This window comes from Elaeis guineensis, chromosome 11 (assembly GCF_000442705.2).
Source record: "Elaeis guineensis isolate ETL-2024a chromosome 11, EG11, whole genome shotgun sequence".
NCBI lineage: Eukaryota > Viridiplantae > Streptophyta > Magnoliopsida > Arecales > Arecaceae > Elaeis > Elaeis guineensis.
In genome coordinates, this window is record NC_026003.2 from 94,720,063 (window position 1) to 94,740,435 (window position 20,373).

Consider the following 20,373-nt stretch of genomic DNA (forward strand, 5'->3'; position numbering starts at 1 on the left):
AGCATTGTTTACAATGTTCCAACAATAGTTGGATGCCCAACATCTCTAGTAAATTTATACTTGCTTAAATGACCTAGATGTTAAACTACTCAGTTCTGTTGTCAAATTATTTAAAATATTGATGTACCAGTTGAAGAATAAGGAGGTACTTTTTTTTTTCTTTTGGTAGAAAAGGATTAGGAGGTGCCTGCATGTTTTTAGCAAACTATGGATTGTTCATTTTAACAAATTGAGACTTGAGTTTGGTTTACAATGTAATGGTTGATTACTCTCAGCAAGAATACATAATATATTAACAATTGTAAACTGTGCAACTTATTTTATATAAATTTCAGAATTATAATTTTATTGAAAATTAGTATTTTTATGCTTATGTTATAATTATATTATCTCAAATAGTGGTTACAACAAAACACGTGCAACATAGGTGCCTACTTACTATTGCACATAAATGTTTCGGTGAGAGATGATTGATATTGGCATATCTATTTAATCAATGCATTTTACTTTTAGCTATTATTTTTCTTAAGAGTTTTGCTCAAATAAATCCTAAGATATCAATTGTCCTAATGAATGATAGCAATCAAGAATGACTAGGATTTTATTTATACCTCATCTTGACAACCCAACTGGTGGTCAAAGCTTGGGCTATTAACAAATCGAACACGATCGAACAAGCCATTATCCGGGATTGACTGTTTCAAACTACTGTTTAGTTCGTGTTTGGTTTGGGTTCGAATGTATTTGAAGAAACTCTATTTGTGATTGCTTTCATTAAGCCCGTTATGTTTAAATTAGGCTCGAGTTCAGCTCGTCTAGAGTAACACAAAAAATAAATATTTGAAGAAAACAAAGAAAATGTAAAAATTAAAGAAAGAAACCATGTTGACTCTATGCAAGACGACCGTTCATATCTTGCTAGGCTTTTCTGACCACTCCACCAAATGCTAGAATCCTCCCTACCACTGTCGGAATATCCCCTCCCCCGATATTGACGGCCTACACCTCCTTGCCAGAGACACCTCCAAGCCACTGAACATCGTCGAGTCCTCTGTTGTTGGCCCCGCAGAAAAGCCACCGCACCGGACCGACTTGAGCGCCCGTGGCCTCCACGACCTCGACCACTGCAAACCTCCATCTCTCCACTGAAAATCACAGCTCCGAGAGCTACAACGATTGTGGGATCGAGATCAAAGAGATCGCCGGGGGGGGTGGGGGACGTCGGAGGAGGATGATCAGAGACTGGAGGTACAATCATGGGGGAGGAGGAGGTTTCAGCGATGGAGGGCAGAGGCGAAGTTTCCATCACCACTGCTGTGGCTAGTGGGGTAGGACAGATGGTGGAGCCGATTCATGCGTGTGGTGCGGGAGGACGGTTGGATCGTGCTCGCGAAAGTCTGGATCAAGCAATCGAAGGTCCTCCACATCTCCCACTACGAAGAGAGGTGGAGAGGTCGAGGGATGAAATGAAATGAAATGAGGCTGTCAGACGGTTAGGATTTGAGTGTAAGAGAGTATATATAGGCTAGGGTTAATTGATCAATTGATCACCACCATCAGATCATTGATCCAATAGTGATAAACAAGGCCTTCTTTAGCCGCTGGATCAATAATCCGACAGTAATTATTAAGGCTTATGTATATAATGCTATAATGCACATTATACATTATATATACTAAAAAAATATATACCAAAAAATTCATAAAAAAATAAATATATTAGTTAATATGTATATAAATATATATATAATATAAAATTTATTTATTTATTTTATCATAATTTTATCAATCTGAACATGATTGAACAAAGATTTGTTCTAGTTTGGATCGTTAAGGCATCGACTTTAAAAGTCCTATTTGTGTTTGGTTCTACAATTTAACGAGCAAGTGGAACATGAATAAAAAATGATTCAAATATTTCGAATGAATCGATACTACAATAGAATAGGGTATTAGCGACAAAAAAATTCATCGCTAATAATTTATTTTCATCGCTAATGATTATTAGTGATGAAATTATCGTCACTAATATTTAGACACAAATAATGATGAAATTTCGAAAACTATTTATAATGAAAAATTTTAGTCATAAAATAAGATAATTTATAATAAAATATTACATCACTAATAAAAAATAATTATTTATTATGAATCATATTCATCACTATTAATTTAATTAAAAATTTTTATGAAAATCAAAAAAATATTAATGACGTAAATTTTTTATCACAAATATGATAATTTTTTATGTAAATTTTTATCACTAATAAATTATCAATTACTTACGATAAAAATATTTTTATCACTATTAATTTAATTATAATTTTTTATAAAAATTAAATTTAAAAAAATATTGGCAATATAAATTTTTCATTGTAAATATGATAATTTTTTATGTACATTTTTATTGCTAATAAATATCAATTATTTATGATAAAAATATTTTCATCACTATTAATTTAATTAAAAAATTTTATAAAAATTAAATTTAAAAAAATTATTAGCAACTTAAATTTTTCATCATAAAAATGATAATTTTTGACACACATTTTCATCGCTAAAAAATTATCAATTATTTACAATGAAAATATTTTCATCATTATTAATTTAATTAATAATTTTTATAAAAATCAAATTTAAAAAAAATATTAGTGATGTATATTTTATGTCATAAATATTATAATTTTTGACATAAATTTTTATCACTAATAAATTTTTAATTATTTATGATGAAAATATTTTTATTGTTATTAATTCAGTATAAAACTTTGATATTTTTAAATTTATTAAAAAATTTATTTACGATCAATTTTTCATTGCTAATATATTTTTTGGTGATCAATTTTTTGTCAAAAATAATTTCATCACTAATAATTTACTCATATTTTTTTAAAAAATAATTTATGAATATATATATTTAATTTATATTTATAATATTTTTTATAAATTAAAAATAAAAAATAAAAATAAAAAATTTACATATTAAATTCATAAATAAATTTATCATTTTATTATATTAAATTAAAATTATAAAAGGTCTAAAATAAAAATAAAAAGCTATATAAATAAGCCGTCAAGTGTCAGCATCTGCAGAAGGAAAATAGGCTAGGGAAGGAAAGCACTCGAAAGAGCTTGGATCGGCTTGCTGCTGCCTCATCAACTGCATCATCTGCTCCATTTGCACTCTCTACTCCATCATCTAGATTTGAAGTCATTGGTACTCATCGAAGCATGCAGTCAACTCACTGCTCAGCCTGCCTATGTACCTCTGCCAGCCGAGCATCGCAGGTAGCATGGATGTCAGCTCTAGACGAGCGTGAGGATGAGGAAGCACTGATCCCATGCTCTAGATCCATAACATAACAGGATCTCATACCAAGCATTTGATCATAGATCTCGTCATCTGTGGGTGCAGTTGAGCCCTCAAGAGTAGGCTGGAATTTGATGTCTATCATACGGTCCTGAAAATTAAAGTTATAGCTATTTTAATTTTATACTGAAAATCAAACTATAAATAAAAAATAATTAAAAAAACTTACAAAATGCTCCTGGCTCCCTATCGTCCACTCCCCTGATCATCACTGGTGGGTCCGCTGGTAGATATCAATCCTACCAAGAAGCTCACCACTTTCTGCATCTCTCTGTAATTTGAGAATAATTAATTAAAATTTTTTTAAATAGTTAGAAAGTTAAAATATACTAATTAAAAATTACTTACCATCTACTCCATATGATGAGCGAACGACCTCGAACCCCCATAATGTGATACGGTCTATCTCGCTCGATTCACGATATTCTGGGCATATCATCTCTATACAGTTAGCAGTCAAATTAGGAGGTAACAAACTGAATTTAAGAATAAACGATTCAATCATTAAACTCTAAAAAAAAAGATGTTTGGATGTGTAACCTGATATGTCGGATCCTCTAATGCCGGCATATGAGAGTCCAATCATCTATAGTGATACTGTCACAGGACCGCTGTCGTGCTGCCTCCACCCCATGATCCTGCATCACATGGTACCAATGTTGATGTATGCGGTGGCAATACTCCTTAAAATGCAAAGATAAATGAGCGTCCACAGCTCACCGCATGTGATCCTCCTCAAAATCAATAATATCAAATACACTCTGCCAATAATAAATATTAGAAGAATATCATATTAATTAAATATTCATAGTATAATTTATTTTATCTGTAACTGGATGTAGAAAATCTCTCTCTGAGCTAGAACAATGTGACACCAATCGAAAAGCATCACGGAGGGATAGCTGCAGTGTATAATGCCCAACTCGATCTGCTATGTCTCGGACCATCCCCTAATGGGCCTGGTGTAGCCGGATGGTATCTCAATATGGAGATGCTGTCCTGAGTGCTCATATCTCCAATGCTCTAGAGTGAGGTTCTTCGATGGACCTCATCCTCGCCTCACCACTGGTAGAGACTGGCCTGAAATAATAATAAATAAATTATTAGTATGATAGCTATCTAAATAAAAAAAATTAAATTTTATTATATAAAAAGTATAATAATACCACTCGGATCTGCCTCACTCGGATCTGCCTCACTGGGACTTGCCAGTGCATGACCCTCTGGTGATGGAGCTGGTGCGGCAGTGAAAATCGATGAAGGCGCCTCAGTCTCCGGGATAGACTGTGAACGCGAACGTCGTCATCTGTCTCCTGGTGCCATACCTGTAATTCTTGACATATAAATGAATATAATATTAAACAATAATAATAAAAAATAAATTACATTCTAATGAATAGAATTATATCGCATACCATTATTGCAAGAGAAGATTGAACAAAAAATATAGATCTACTCTTCAATATTCATATCTTCTTCGATGTATAGATCCTCCTCCGAATCACAATAATCGACATATGTGTCATCTTCTATCTCATCATCATTTATGAACTAATCATCGCCCTCTGACTCATCAAGATTAAATACAAAATTAACTTCAACTTCGTTGGATGGCAGATCAGCCCTATTCAAAAGAGCTGTTACAAGTTCTTCATCAATAAAAAGCTCGGCTAATATTTGTTCTTTCTCTTGAAAAGCTTCCTCTTCATGTAAATCCAAATTTTCATCCATCTCTAATCATATTGGTATGTCATATACACCTTTAGATATTATTTTTTGTATGATATGCTAATTACCTCGATACTTTAGATCCTTTAAATATATTACTAATTTCGCTTGAGTTGCTAATATATACGGCTCATTCTGTTACCATGTTCGTGCAAAATTTACACTGATAAAGTATGGATTGATATAAATATCGATCTTTTTATTGCTAATATCCCACCATTCGTACTGAAATAAGAATACAGAATTACTGGACCCATACTTCAGTTTTATGATATCTATCAGTACACCATAATATTCAATCTTTTCGTCTCTTTCATATCCTATCGTAGCAATCCCACTATTCTAAGTCCATCATTGCATCTCAAGCTCCTTTGTGTGAAATCTCATTCCTCCAATGATACAGGATGCATAGTGGTTAATCCTTCGATCGAGACCACATGCTAAATCATATAATTCATTGGTCTCACCCTCTTATTTATTGAAATACTTATATTTCATCTACACCATAATTTAAAAAATTATGTTGGTTCAAATAATTATTTCTATAATTATTAAAAATAATATATTACTAGTGCAACTTACAAGATCACCAAATCATTTTACAAATTCTCTCTTACATCAATCATCAATATCCATATTATTTTCTCTGCATAATATACTCTTGTGCTCACTACAATAAATCATGATTTTTACTTTTACATCGATATGAAAAAATTATTTGGAACATTAAACAGTATGCTAAAATGGTACTTACTCAATGAAATCTTTAATTTCTTCACAATTATTTAGAATGTAGAAGTATGCCTTGGATAGCTTATTCACATCCATAAATTCATATCTCCTTCTACCAATAGGTCGAACCATTTGTTTAAATATAGATAGCGTCAGTTCATTATCATCCCATTCATGATCTACATTACGATCTGTACGATTGAATCTTATTTCGATATCGTCAAGATACATCGAGCAAAATGTGGCACACTCCGTAGCTACATATGCAACTCTGATTGGATTCTCATTTCCTGCAAATCAAGATGAGCTTTTGTACTATCTTTTATTTTTTCTGAGATGTTCAATACAGTACCGATGATATTATCACAAATATTCTTCTCAATATGCATTACATCCAGATTATGATGAAGTAGTAGCTGCTTCCAATATGGTAGTTTGAAAAAAATACTTCGCTTCATCCAATTCAGCTCAGCTTCAGTACGCTTTCACTTGTGAGTATCCGATGTTTTCCCAAATTGGACGTTTTCAATGACTTCAAGTTGTTCTAAAATTTTTACTCCACTTAACTCCTTAGATGGCAAACATTGGTCGGACTTATCATCAAAGTATTGATTGTAACGAGTCCTCCAAGAATAATTACCAGGTAGAAACCGTCGATGACCCATGAAGCATATTTTTCGTCCATACTTTAAATGTAAGGAGGATGCATCCTTGTTGCATATTAGACATGCCAGATATTCTTTGGTGCTCTATCCAGATAAGTTTTCATATGCAAAAAAAATATTTATGATCCATAAAATCGAAGCATGCAACTTAAAATTCCTTCGACTCACAGAATCAGATGTCTGTACTCCATTTTTTCATAGCTCCTTCAGATTATCAATTAACTGTCATAGATATACATCAATTTTATTACCTGATATTTTTGGATCCAAAATCAACAGTGACATAAAAAAAATGGTTCTTTCATGCACTTCCAAAGTGACACATTATATACAACTAGAATCACAGACCACATACTATAGGAAGTACTCAAATTGTCAAAGAGATTAAATCCATCTATCACTAGACCAAGCCAGATATTGCGTGGGTCACTCGCAAAGTGTGGATGTTTTGCATCAAAGACTTTCCACACTACGGAGTCAGTCGGATGGCTAAGTATGTTCTCCTTCAGAACCCGCTGCTCTGGATGTCATCTCATTTCTTTTGCTATCTTTGTGGACATATACAGCCTTTGAAGTCTTGAAATCAATAAAAAATATCTCAAAATCTTTTAAGATATCTTCTTTCTTTTTTTGTTATCGATTTTGTACCTAGACTCACTGCATTTCGGATATTCAGTTGCCTGTTCATTATCCTTATAAAATAATATACAGTTATTTTTGCAGGCATGTATAGGAACATAGTCAAGTCTCAATTTTTGCATGTATATTTTTGCTTCAGAATATGATTTCGGAAGTCTCTCTCCATCGGGAAGAGCTGCTTTAATCAATAATAAATTTTGATCAAATGACTTCTGACTTCATCCCTTACAAGCTTTGCAAACTATTCAGAAGTCCCTTCTATCTCAAACCGGATATTGTGTTAATGATCAGAATTGCCTTCAGATGCACTAGTACTCATGCATACATTGGAACAAACACCTTGATGTAAATCATCCAATAGTTCTTCTATACCATCATGTTCGATAGGTTTAGTAACATCACTATCATCTTCAGTATCGTCATCGTTATGCACAATTTCATTCAGATCATCCTCCCCATGCTATATCCAACAAGTATACTTCTTATCCATACCATAACGTAGTAGATGCTCCTCAACAAGTGTTATATGATGATATACCACATTGACACATCTCTTGCATAGACACTTTATCCGACTAGCACTATTAGCCTTATGCCGTGCAAAGTCAATAAAATCTCGAACACCTTTTCGATATTCAGGCATAAAAATACCTCTGGCATTCAAAGCCTGTTGTTCTGAAGATGCTATTATGTTCAAGAAATTCATTGACGAAGAGCGAATCTTTGATTTTGTTGCTGGACTCAATGATGAATTTGACCTAATCAGAGTTCAGATTCTGGATCAAAGTACAGATCTGCCTCTCTTTGAGCAAGTCTTCTCTCTGATTCTGAGTGAAGAGACTCACCGTCATGTGATGATTGCTCTGGATACTATCTGCTCTACAATGGTTGTTTAGGCCCAGTCACAGTCTCAATAATCTCGTGGATGTGGTAGTCGAGATATGCGGATATGCTCCTATTGCAATAAAATGGGACATGATCCGTGCATCAAATATAACATAAAAAATATTAAAATTTTTGATATTTAAGCTATATTATTTTATATTTGATATTTTTTATATTTTTTTTAGGAAGAGGATGAAGTTCAGCCTTCTGTTAGTTTATCATGACTGGAAACTGAACTAACATGTTAGAGTTGCATTTGCTTTTTTCATTTGAAAGTTGCAATAGTTGCAAACATGGTGCTAGAGGTAATCTCTATTGCATATCGAGCACAAATGTGTTTTTGAATTTCTTAAAATTGTTATGCAGTTAGGATGGTTGAACACCAAGGATGAGGTTACATCTTTTTGTCTAACATGAATGATTAATGTCATGGTATATCTAGTGGCTACATGTTGAATGTAGAGAACAGCATCCAGGTTTTGCATACTTGGTTCTTTTTTCTAATAATTTTGATATATTCATGAAAAAGTGGTGATAAATGATTGATTTGCTTGTTTCTTTGACCAGGAGTGTATGTGATGATATTTATTTTGTTAAAAATTAATACAAAGAGGTAACTTGTTTCCAACTTATTTACAGGTGTTGTTCTTTCCTTTGTCTATGGATGCCTGATCCATTTGATGTGAAATCACTAAGATGTCAGGTTACCTTGAGAAAAGGTTGCTTATGGGAAAATTCAGTCTTGTTCTTACATTTTATCAGTAAAAATTTTATGCTTAATTGAATCCCTTTGGTACAGTCAAGCCATAGTTCCTCGGATTTTTAAAGTTGATTTCTTTGGCTACCTGTGCCAGGCATTGTTGTAATGCTGAAGAATAATTTTATTGATCAGTGTATTTTTTGTTCTTTGGAGCTGGAACTGCTCCTTTTTCTGCTTCTATTCTGTAAGTTCCTGAATGTTAGACATCCCCTGATTGGTAGTTCATGAATTGGTTTTTGTAAAGGCTATAATTTCTCATATATGTAAAGGTGGGCAACTGAAAGCTACAAAACAATGTAATTATAAGCCAAGTTTGTGCACAGGCTATTATGAAACACTTTTTATGGCCATTGTGAATGATACCCGACATTATCATGTACTTTAATTATATTTTATCCGCTTTATGTACGTTTTTTATTAAACTGAATGCTGATGTGCTAATTAAACATGACATAAATATCATTAAAATACTCATCAGAATTAACAAATGAAAATCTTTGCAGCATGCTACCAATTTGTGTTTGTGTATGCGGAATTGAGGTTACTTTATAGCCTAATGTAGCATAGCTTCAAATCTAGTGCTCGTTTTTCTTTATTTTTTTTCCTAAGTAATATTGGTGTCTAAATTGCCAAGCGTTTTATTTTTTCCCCAAATTGTAATATGTAATGGCGGAGGGTTAGTACTACCTCTTTTAGAGAGAAAGACAAACCTGGCTTTCCAGTTTATTAGGAGGCAAGTATGAGAAAAAGCGGGCCCCTTGCATCTATTTAGGTTCTCAACCTCGTTTTGCAGTTAGTGTAACACCCCGGCCCAAATTGGACCCAGAATCAATCACAGCCCAAACCAAAAAAAAAAAAAGAGGAAAGAAACAGGGGAGAAGACTCCCGAAGGGAGTCTTCTTTCTTCTCTCGCCGGCTCCCAATCGGAGTCAGAGATGAGCTCTCTCCAGCTCTATTTAAGGAGGAGATCCCTCCTCTCTTCCTTCCACCGAGGATTCTAAGCCCGATTGGCGGCAATCGCCGGAAAATTCTCACGGAAGACCATCCCTGTGCCGTCCAATTTCTCGCCGGAAAAGCTTCACCGGCGACGGAGGTAAGCCTCCTCCCTTTCCTCTCTTCTCCCCCTTCCTTCCCGTGCCGATGTGCACGCTCGCCGGCGACCAGAGTCGCTGGATTTTGTTGCGGAAGCAACCTTCATTTTTTTTGCCGTTTCTCTTTGATTCCGACGCCGGTGGTCACCGCCGACCACCGGGTTTGGCCCCTCTTGCCACCAGATCGCCCCCCTTCGACCGTCGACCATCCCCGTGCCGACTGCATAGTCGATCGGCCAACCAATGAGGGGATTAAAGATCCCCTGTTTCAGTCAAAACAACCCACGAAGAAGAAGAAAAGAAGAAGAAGGAAAAGAAAAGAAAAAGAAGAAGAAGAAGGAAAAGAAAAGAAAAAGAAAAGAAAAAGAAGGAAAAGAAAAGAAAAAGAAAAAGAAAAGAAAAAGAGAAAGAGAAAAAGAAAAAAAATATAAAAATAATGGGAGTTCTCTCTCTTTCCTCTCTCCTCTCTCTACCTTCTCTCTATATTTTCTCTCTCTAAATTCTCTCTATTTTCTCTCTCTAGATCTTTCTCTCTTTTTATGGATTTTATCTCTCTAGAATCTTTCTACTCTCTCTCTGATTGTATCACAGACCCTAGGATAAATTTGAAATAAAAATATGATAATTTGAGATTGCTCCAAAATTCGTGCGGTAGATCTGATCCCAATCCGATCCTATTCGAAATTTGTAACACTTGATTCATATTGAGTCACCCTGATAGGATCTCTGATGATCTCGACCATGATTGCCTCATCAGAAGGATACGAAGATTCTCTCTTCACTTTCTCTCTCTACTTTCTCTCTCTAGAATTTTCTCTCTCTTCATGGATTTTCTCTCTCTAAAAGTCTTATGGATCAGTGGAGGATCCAGATACTTAGATAAATCCTAATTTTAATTAATCCTAAGAGAGGTCCTCGATTTGTGTTATTAGGATCGATTATCGGTAATTTCTCTATATGTGATTTTTATATTTGATCAGGGTTATGAAGAGATACGATTGTCTGCATATGATATCGAGTGAAATATTTTATTAAAGAAATTCATAAATCAAAGAAGAACATTGATTTCTGTGCTTGGATCAGTCACCGATAAAGGTAAGAATCTCTGTACATGATCATCATTATATATATTATTTTATCGTTGGTTTTATCTCATTGATTTTGCATCGTTGGATTTGAGATCGATGAATTTGTTATATCTGAGACATTGTTATCTATTTATGTGATTTTGAGCATGAGTATGTTATATCAATACATATGTATCAACGATTGATGGCATGATTATATGGGTATGACATATTTATTACATTGCAAAATTTGAATTGATTAATGAAGTCAAATATTTTAATTTTATAAAAATAAAAAGAAAGAGAAATATGGTTTGGACTGGCCTTGTCATGTGGAATAGCTTGTCAGGAGCTTATGCCTGGGACAGCCCCCACAGGCTTACGTGTGGAAGAATATGATCCGAGAAAGATCATGAAGAATCTGATCCGAGAAAGATCACGAATTATTTGATCTGAGAAAGATCATGGCCACTTTGATCTGAGAAAGATCATGAATATTTCGATCCAAGGAAGATCACAGAAATCGATCCGAATAAAAAATCGTCGCATGATCCTGGTAGTCCAAAGCCAAAGCCAAAGCCAAAGCTAAAGCTAAAGCCAAAAAGAAAAGGATTAAAGACGATGTGATAATAAAAGAAAATAGAAAGATAAGACATGAAACAATCGTTGAATAAAATTATTTCACTTATTAACATATGATAATGCATCTCTTTTGATAAAACAGATAATCTATAAATGTTTGCAGTATTTTGGACAGTGAACATCGACTTTTATGTGTTATTGCTTATCTTTATCTTCAGATTATATTATTATATTGGTGTGATATGAAAATTCTTACTGGGCTGTAAAGCTCACACCCCTTCATCTTTCTTTTCTTCTCAGAGTTACAAGATGTCCATGGTTGGCTATGGTATGGATTTGTAAGTGAGCGAATGCATAGATAGGTACCGTTGATACCTGATCAAAGGATTGAAGGAATGTTAATTGTAATTATGCAAATTTTATGAATTATTATTAAAATTAAATATTATGGTTGATGAGATTGTAATGATTTAATTTGGCCTTGCATATTCTTTAGGGCTTGCTCTAAGGAGTGTGCGGCCATCACGTATCCGACCCGGGCGTTGGGTTCGGGAAGTGACAGAATGGTATCAGAGCTTAGGTTATGATCATTGGGGATTATGATATAAGTGATTAGGATTTGATAAAATGATATTAGAGCTTAAGTTTAAGTCACTAGGGATTATGAAGTGATATTAAAAACTTTATGTAAGATCAATAGGATGTGACAAAGTGGCATCAGAGCCTAGGTTATGATCATTAAGGATTATAATATAAGTGATTTAAATATTACAGAGTAATAACAGGGCTCAGGTTATGATCATTAAGGATATAATAGAATGATATTAGAGTTTAGGTTATGATCATTAGAGAATATGATTTAAGTGGTATTTGAGTTTAAGGTTATAATGATTCAGAATTATAATTTTAGTGATATCTGAACTGAGATTATGATCATGAGGAACATGATAGATATAAAAGAGAAGATTCAATATTTAGATTTCGAATCAATAGATATTAAGATGAAATTTATGCATAAGTGGCATGTGATATCTATAATGGAATTGACGAGTTATATCTTGGATTTTAATTAGTAGGATGGCCTGAATATAAGAAGAGTTGACCTTAGAAGGAAGTGGGAGGCATGGATATGTTATGTTAAATATACTCGATGGTTTTGGAATGCTAAACTTATATGGAAGGAAATCATGATAACTTTTCTGATTTTGATGTTAATTATCTGAGCATTACGAATTTTAAATTTATCATAAGGAAGTTAGGATATATGGTCTAAGAAGAAATTACATCATATGAGAGAGAAATATTTTTGAGCATTGAACCTATAAGAGGATCATATATAAAACTCAATTTTAAATGAAAAATATACTTGAATTTTATTATGAGAATATGAGATACACATCTTGGTAAAATCTTTGGTTACTCAAAATATCATATTCTGAATATGATTCCTTGATCTTTCAAGTTGCATTGAATTTCAAGTTAAAAGTTTATTTTTCTAAGTAGATCAAAAATATTTTGATATTATTGTTAAATTAAAAAAAAAATTTATTTTGTCAGAGTATGATATACAGGTTATGATGAAATCTTTAATAATTGGTATTACTATCTTCGGATTAGATTTTTTTTTTTATTTTTTTTGTGATTGTTGAAGATGGTGAAGTGTATTAATTATTCAAGTCAAAGTTTGGATTTTTTAAATTGAACTAAGACATCTTGCTAGTGTTAAATTTTGAATGACTTATACAAGGGACAAGATTTTGTATGAATTTATTGATTAATATTAAGGGTTGTGATGAAGGGAGTTCTATAAGAAATAATCAAGTTGATTCTACTTAAGGATGTTGGCTTGAGTTCTTCTAGTTTGTCAAGTTAGAATTAATTCTTTTAAAAAGAAAGATTGATTTAGAAATTATTTAAATGATTGTAAGGTAAATCTAAGGTTAACTCCAATTGATTCTAGACATGTTGGATTCTTGAAGAGTGATAAAATTTATGCAATGATTTCAAACATAGGGAGTGGATCAAGATTTAATTTTTATATGCTATACCCAAAGGTAGTAAAGAAAAAGAAACTTAAAATTTTGCCCTAAGTCTTATATGAAATTTGAAGGTTTGATCTATCTTGGATTGATCTAACATATAAGGATATTTTTATCTTGATAGACTTATATAATTTGATAATTAAGGTCAGAGTGTGCAGGAAAAGCGTGGTGGATTAAATTAAGTAAAAATATTAATCTTTTAAATCAAAAGATATTATGATGAAATACCTTAGTTACAAATAAGAAATGATTTTTTTTTTGATAATGAAAAGATGCTATAGATCTTGATCTAATCTGATCATAGTCAGATAATTTTTGTCAGTGGGTTATTTTATTATAGATAATATCAAGAAGAACCCTAGACATCTCAAGTTATAGCTTGATAGTTCTGTTATTAGTTCAAACCTAGAATGTCCTGACATAATTTCATATTTTTTTTAAAATTTAATATTGTTACTTGGACTGATATAGAAGATTGAGATTTTCTTAAGATGAAAGTCTACATATAAAATTTGTTGGATGGTCAAGAAAAGAAAGAAATCGATGATTGTGAAGAGTGCCCGATGTTTGACCTTTATTTATTTTTCTATCATGGGTAGTCTGAGATAATTATGAATTTTGAGTAAAATATATTAGACAAATAACGGTGGTATATTAATATAAGTCCAAAATATTACAGTTCTTCAAAAAGTTGAGAAATCAATAAAAGGAGATGAATTTGAAGTTTCAAATAATTTTTGTTATAACAAGATCATGAGAAATAAATAATATATAAGACATTATCGTAAGCTTGAGAATGACATGAAGAATGGATACTTTGAAATATGTATCTCGAACGACATAACTTAATTTCGAGGATGAAATTATTTGAAGGGGGGAGAATGTAACACCCCGGCCTAAATTGGGCCCAAAATCAATCACAGCCCAAACCAAAAAAAAAAAAAAAAATGAGGAAAGAAATAGGGGAGAAGACTCCCTTCGGGAGTCTTCTTCCTCCTCTCGCCGGCTCCCAATCGGAATCAGAGACGAGCTCTCTCCGGCTCTATTTAAGGAGGAGATCCCTCCTCTCTTCCTTCCATCGAGGATTCTAAGCCTGATCGGCGGCAATCACCGAAAAATTCTCACGGAAGACCATCCCTGTGCCGTCCAATTTCTCGTCGGAAAAGCTTCGCCGACGACGGAGGTAAGCCTCCTCCCTTTCCTCTCTTCTCTCCCTTCCTTCCCGTGCCAATGTGCACGCTCGCCGGCGACCAGAGTCGCCGGATTTTGTTGCAGAAGTAACCTTCATTTTTTTTGCCGTTTCTCTTTGATTCCGACGTCGGTGGTCACCGCCGACCATCGGGTTTGGCCCCCTCTTACCACCGGATCGCCCCCCTTCGGCCGTCGACCATCTCCGTGCCGACTGCATAGTCGATCGGCCAACCAATGAGGGGATTAAAGATCCCCTGTTTCGGTCAAAACAACCCACGAAGAAGAAGAAAAGAAGAAGAAGAAGGAAAAGAAAAGAAAAAGAAGAAGAAGAAGGAAAAGAAAAGAAAAAGAAAAGAAAAAGAAGGAAAAGAAAAAAAAAGAAAAAGAAAAGAAAAAAAGAAAGAGAAAAAGAAAAAAAAATATAAAAATAATGGGAGTTCTCTCTCTTTCCTCTCTCCTCTCTCTACCTTCTCTCTATATTTTCTCTCTCTAGATTCTCTCTCTATTTTCTCTCTCTAGATCTTTCTCTTTTTTTATGGATTTTATCTCTCTAGAATCTTTCTACTCTCTCTCTGATTGTATCATAGACCCTACGATAAATTTGAAATAAAAATATGATGATTTGAGATTGCTCCAAAATTCGTGCGGTAGATCTGATCCTAATCCGATCCTATTCGAAATTTATAACACTTGATTCATATTGAGTCACTCTGATAGGATCTCTGATGATTTCGACCATGATTGCCTCATCAGAAGGATACAAAGATTCTCTCTCCACTTTCTCTCTCTACTTTTTCTCTCTAGAATCTTCTCTCTCTTCATGGATTTTTTCTCTCTAGAAGTCTTATGGATCAGTGGAGGATCCAGATACTTAGATAAATCCTAATTTTGATTAATCCTAAGAGAGGTCCTCGATTTGTGTTATTAGGATCGATTATCGATAATTTCTCTATATGTGATTTTTATATTTGATCAGGGTTATGAAGAGATACGATTGTCTGCATATGATATCGAGTGAAATATTTTGTTAAAGAAATTCATAAATCAAAGAAGAACATTGATTTCTGTGCTTGGGTCAGTCACCGATAAAGGTAAGAATCTCTGTACATGATCATCATTATATATATTATTTTATCATTAGTTTTATCTCATTGATTTTGCATCGTTGGATTTGAGATCGATGAATTTGTTATATCTGAGACACTGTTATCTATTTATATGATTTTGAGTATGAGTATGTTATATCAATACATATGTATCAGCGATTGATGGCATGATTATATGTTTATGACATATTTATTACATTGCAAAATTTGAATTGATTAATGAAGTCAAATATTTTAATTTCATGAAAATGAAAAGAAAGAAAAATATGGTTTGGACTGGCTTTGTCATATGGAATAGCTTGTCAGGAGCTTATACCTGGGACAGCCCCCACAGGCTTATGTGTGGAAGAATATGATCCGAGAAAGATCATGAAGAATCTGATCCGAGAAAGATCATGAATGATTTGATCCGAGAAAGATCATGGCCACTTTGATCCGAGAAAGATCATGAATATTTCGATCCAAGGAAGATCACAGAAATCGATCCGAATAAAAGATCGTCGCATGATCCTGGTAGTCCAAAGCCAAAGCCAAAGCCAAAGCTAAAGCTAAAGCCAAAAAGAAAAGGATTAAAGATGATATGATAATAGAAGAAAATAGAAAGATAAGACATGAAACAATCGTTGAATAAAATTGTTTCACTTATTAACATATGATAATGCATCTCTTTTGATAAAACAGATAATCTATAAATATTTACAGTATTTTGGATAGTGAACATCGACTTTTATGTGTTATTGCTTATCTTTATTTTCAGATTATATTATTATATTGGTGTGATATAGAAATTCTTACTGGGCTATAAAGCTCACACCCCTTCATCTTTCTTTTCTTCTCAAAGTTACAAGATGTCTATGGTTGGCTATGGTATGGTTTTGTAAGTGAGCGAATGCATAGATAGGTACCGTTGATACTTGATCAGAGAATTGAAGGAATGTCAATTGTAATTATGCAAATTTTATGAATTATTATTGAAATTAAATATTATGGTTGATGAGATTGTAACGATTTAATTTGGCCTTGCATATTCTTTAGGGCTTGCTCTAAGGAGTGTGCGGCCATCACGTATCCGACCCGGGTGTTGGGTTCGGGATGTGACAGTTAGCGTACTTAAAATAAGTAAAATTATATTTTGTTTTAATTCTTCATTTGCATTTGCCAATTATTATACTGGTCTCAATATGAACAATGGTGACACCCATTATTTAGGTTAAATTGTGACGATCTTCTAATTATGAATTCGTGGTTTTAAACTAGCTTTTTTGAAGCAGTCTGCAACATATGGTGCATATGCACCACTACCGGTTATAGTCATCTTCGAATTGTTTGATGTGGTATAGGTATGGTATATCTTACGCTTAATTATTTTAAAAATTTTGAATTTTTTTGAGATTTGTATTTTTATCCTAAATTTTAGTTCGTTGCAATTAGATTATTGAACTGTTAGAATATTGTAATTTCTCTCCCTACTATTATTTTCATCTAAAGACTATAATGGAAATAGTTATATGCCATCATGTAACATTAGAAGATGTAGCATAGAATTACTTGACATGGAACTTTAAATTCTTTCTTTTTCCTATTTTTCTAGTTGGGGTTTAGCTAAGGTTTATTTTTTTTTTGTCCATTTTCTTCCTTTTCTAGTTAGGTTTTCTACTTCTCATTTTTATCCATTTTCATCCACCACTATCTTTTTTAAAATATGCATAATTTGTACTTTCTCTTCTAGATGTTTAGGGAAGAGACAAGCATATAGATTTAGCATGGTTGAAGAAGTTTTATAATTTCGATGGACTATTATGTAAGAGAGTTTTGTCTTTTGTAGTATATATTCCATGAAAATGGCTTGCTTCTCAAGAATCATAGGAGGCATACTGGTGGACTTGGTGGTAGTGGCGGAGGTGGTCATGATGGTGGTGGTGGTCATGGTGGAAGCTTTAGAATTGATGATGGTAGAGATAGAAGTACCAATAATGATGTAGAAAGTGATGGGATTTTAGGAGGTAGTGGTAAAGAGAAAATGATGAAGTGGGAAGTAAAATCCTAGTTAGAAAGGAAAAGGAGGAAGAAAAAGTTTACAAAGATTCCACATCAGCTATTTTATGCCATATCAGCTTCCACTATATCTCACATGATAGAACATGACTATTTCCGTCACACTCGTTAGACGGAAGTAGTAGTCAGAGAGAAATTGCAATATTTTAAAAATTTAATACCTAATTGTAGAGAATCGAAGTCATGATAAAAACAAAAACCTCCAAAAAATTCAACATTTTTAAAATAATTAAGCCCTATATCTTAATAGAATTTTTTATTTTACTCTGCTTTAGCTGTCCACCATAAAAATTAATCATTTCTTTTTTACTGAATCAAGAGAGTAATTGTTGCTGTGCTGAACTCATTTTGGTCCAACTGCCAATTTATGGTCTCTTTTTTCATCTATTCTTGGATCATCAATGTCATTCCCAAATCCGTTGGCCCTATGTACGTCTTCTTCTGCAATTATCCTTGATTTTAGTGCGTCAATAGACGAAATTTTAAAACGCTATTATCTAGTGGAGTTCTGGACAAGAAAAAAAAAATTTAAAAAAGAAAAAAAACCCATTACTGAATTGAGTTGTGGTGGTTGTATGTGAATTTGTATTTTTTCTACAGATCAGTTTGCATTCTGCATATACCATGTACTTCAAAATGATAATGCTTCAAATAGTCTAGCACTTCCCGTGTGTCACGCCCCAAATCCGGGACATAACACAGCCATGCTATCGAGGGATGGGCCCACGATAACACGAAGCTAAAATTCATCTTCTTAAATATAATAACAGGTGTATCATAAACAAATATAATAATAAAGTTCAATTCAAATATTTAATTAAATCAAAATTGGTTCAGAGCATCTAAATCCAAAGATGAAATAATCCAAGCCTTAAAATTCATAATGACTACAATCCATAAACATAAACTGAATTCCTAGTGCAAAATTTCCAAGCTTGCTTTGCTGATCCCCAAGCCTGGATTTCCTTTCCATAAGTCCTAGCCTTATTTCTCTGTACATGAAAAAGAAAACAAAAAGAATATGAGCTACACTAGCTCAGTAAATAGACTTCCGCTTCCTTACCGGATCAAGCATAAGTTTTCTATGATAATGCATCATTTAGTAAATAACAATTATTGTAAAAATAAATATTTCATAGAGCATATAATAAAATAAGTTATAAGCTCATCATGCATGCATAAATCATGTATATTTCACAATCATGAATCGTAAATCATTTTCATCATGTATTCATGTCATGTTTCAAAACATTGCTCACAGATATTCGTGCTAAGATCACTATTATACCCGTGACAGGGCCATATTTCTTAATCGACAGAGTTCTTAATTCATGTGCCAACTTTATACCCGCTGGCAGGGCCATGTTTCGTGTGGATGCTAGCTCCGGATGTCGACCTTCCCGAAGGGATTCATTCATAGCCATCTGAGAGCCTTTGAAATCATTATATCTTTTTCTTAAAGCATACATATACATAGATGAAAAAATAATAAAATTCATGCTTCATAATCATACTATTTTCATAAGACATATTCATAAAATCAATGCTCATAATAAAATATACTTTTTCATATCACATATGCCGATCTTTATTTTATGAAAAATTATGATTTCATCAATAGCAATTCTTTGCATAAAAATATGATCATTTAAAAAAATAAATAAGAAGCATAAGATTTACTTACCCCGATCGTCCTGGACCTTTTAATCTTCCTTAAAAGAATCGGACAGTCCTATTTAAAATATTAAATCATCAATAAATTTTATTTCATATATTTAATAAAATTATATAATATAAGGAGATGACTGATTTGATGATCAGTCCAATAAATCTCTCCCTTCGGCTCTAAACCGATTTAAGGTCATAGGTCCCTAGGAGTGGAGAAGATGGCCTAATAGGGGATCCAAAGGGCTTCTTAGAGGGAGAAAATTTTTAGAGAGAAAAAGTAGAGAGAGAAAGTTCAATTCTAGAGAGAGAAAGACTTTAGAGAGGGATGAGAGAAATTTTTTCTCATGTGTATTATTTTTATTATTATTATTATTATTATTTTCTTTTCTTTTCTTTTTCTTTTTCCTTTTCTTTTCTTTTTCCTTTTCTTTTCTTTTCTTTTTCCTTTTCTTTTCTTTTTCCTTTTCTTTTTCCCGTGGCCTTCTTTGGCCGAAACAGGGGACCTAGAGGTCCTCGTACCTTAGATCGGCCGTTCACGATCGTACCTTGCCCGACTGTGGCTGGCGGCAAAGGATGACTCTCCCGAGTTCGAAGAGGCCAGAGCCGACGGTCGGCGTGACCGTCGGCGCCTTAAAAATCAGGAAAAGGGAGAGGCCGAACAGGGCTTCCCTTTTCTGACGAAATCCGACGACTCCTGTCGCCGGCAGTCATGCCCACCGACACGAAAAAGAGGGGAGAGAAGGGAGGAAGAGGAGGAAGGACTTACCATAGCCTCCGATGACCCCCACCGGG

The 20,373-nt window shown here is 33.5% G+C and overlaps 1 pseudogene; it reads left to right on the forward strand.

Moving 5' to 3' along the window:
• The first annotated feature begins 882 nt into the window (after window positions 1-882).
• LOC114914636 (uncharacterized) lies at window positions 883-1,470 on the forward strand (annotated as a pseudogene).
• The last annotated feature ends 18,903 nt before the right edge of the window (window positions 1,471-20,373 follow it).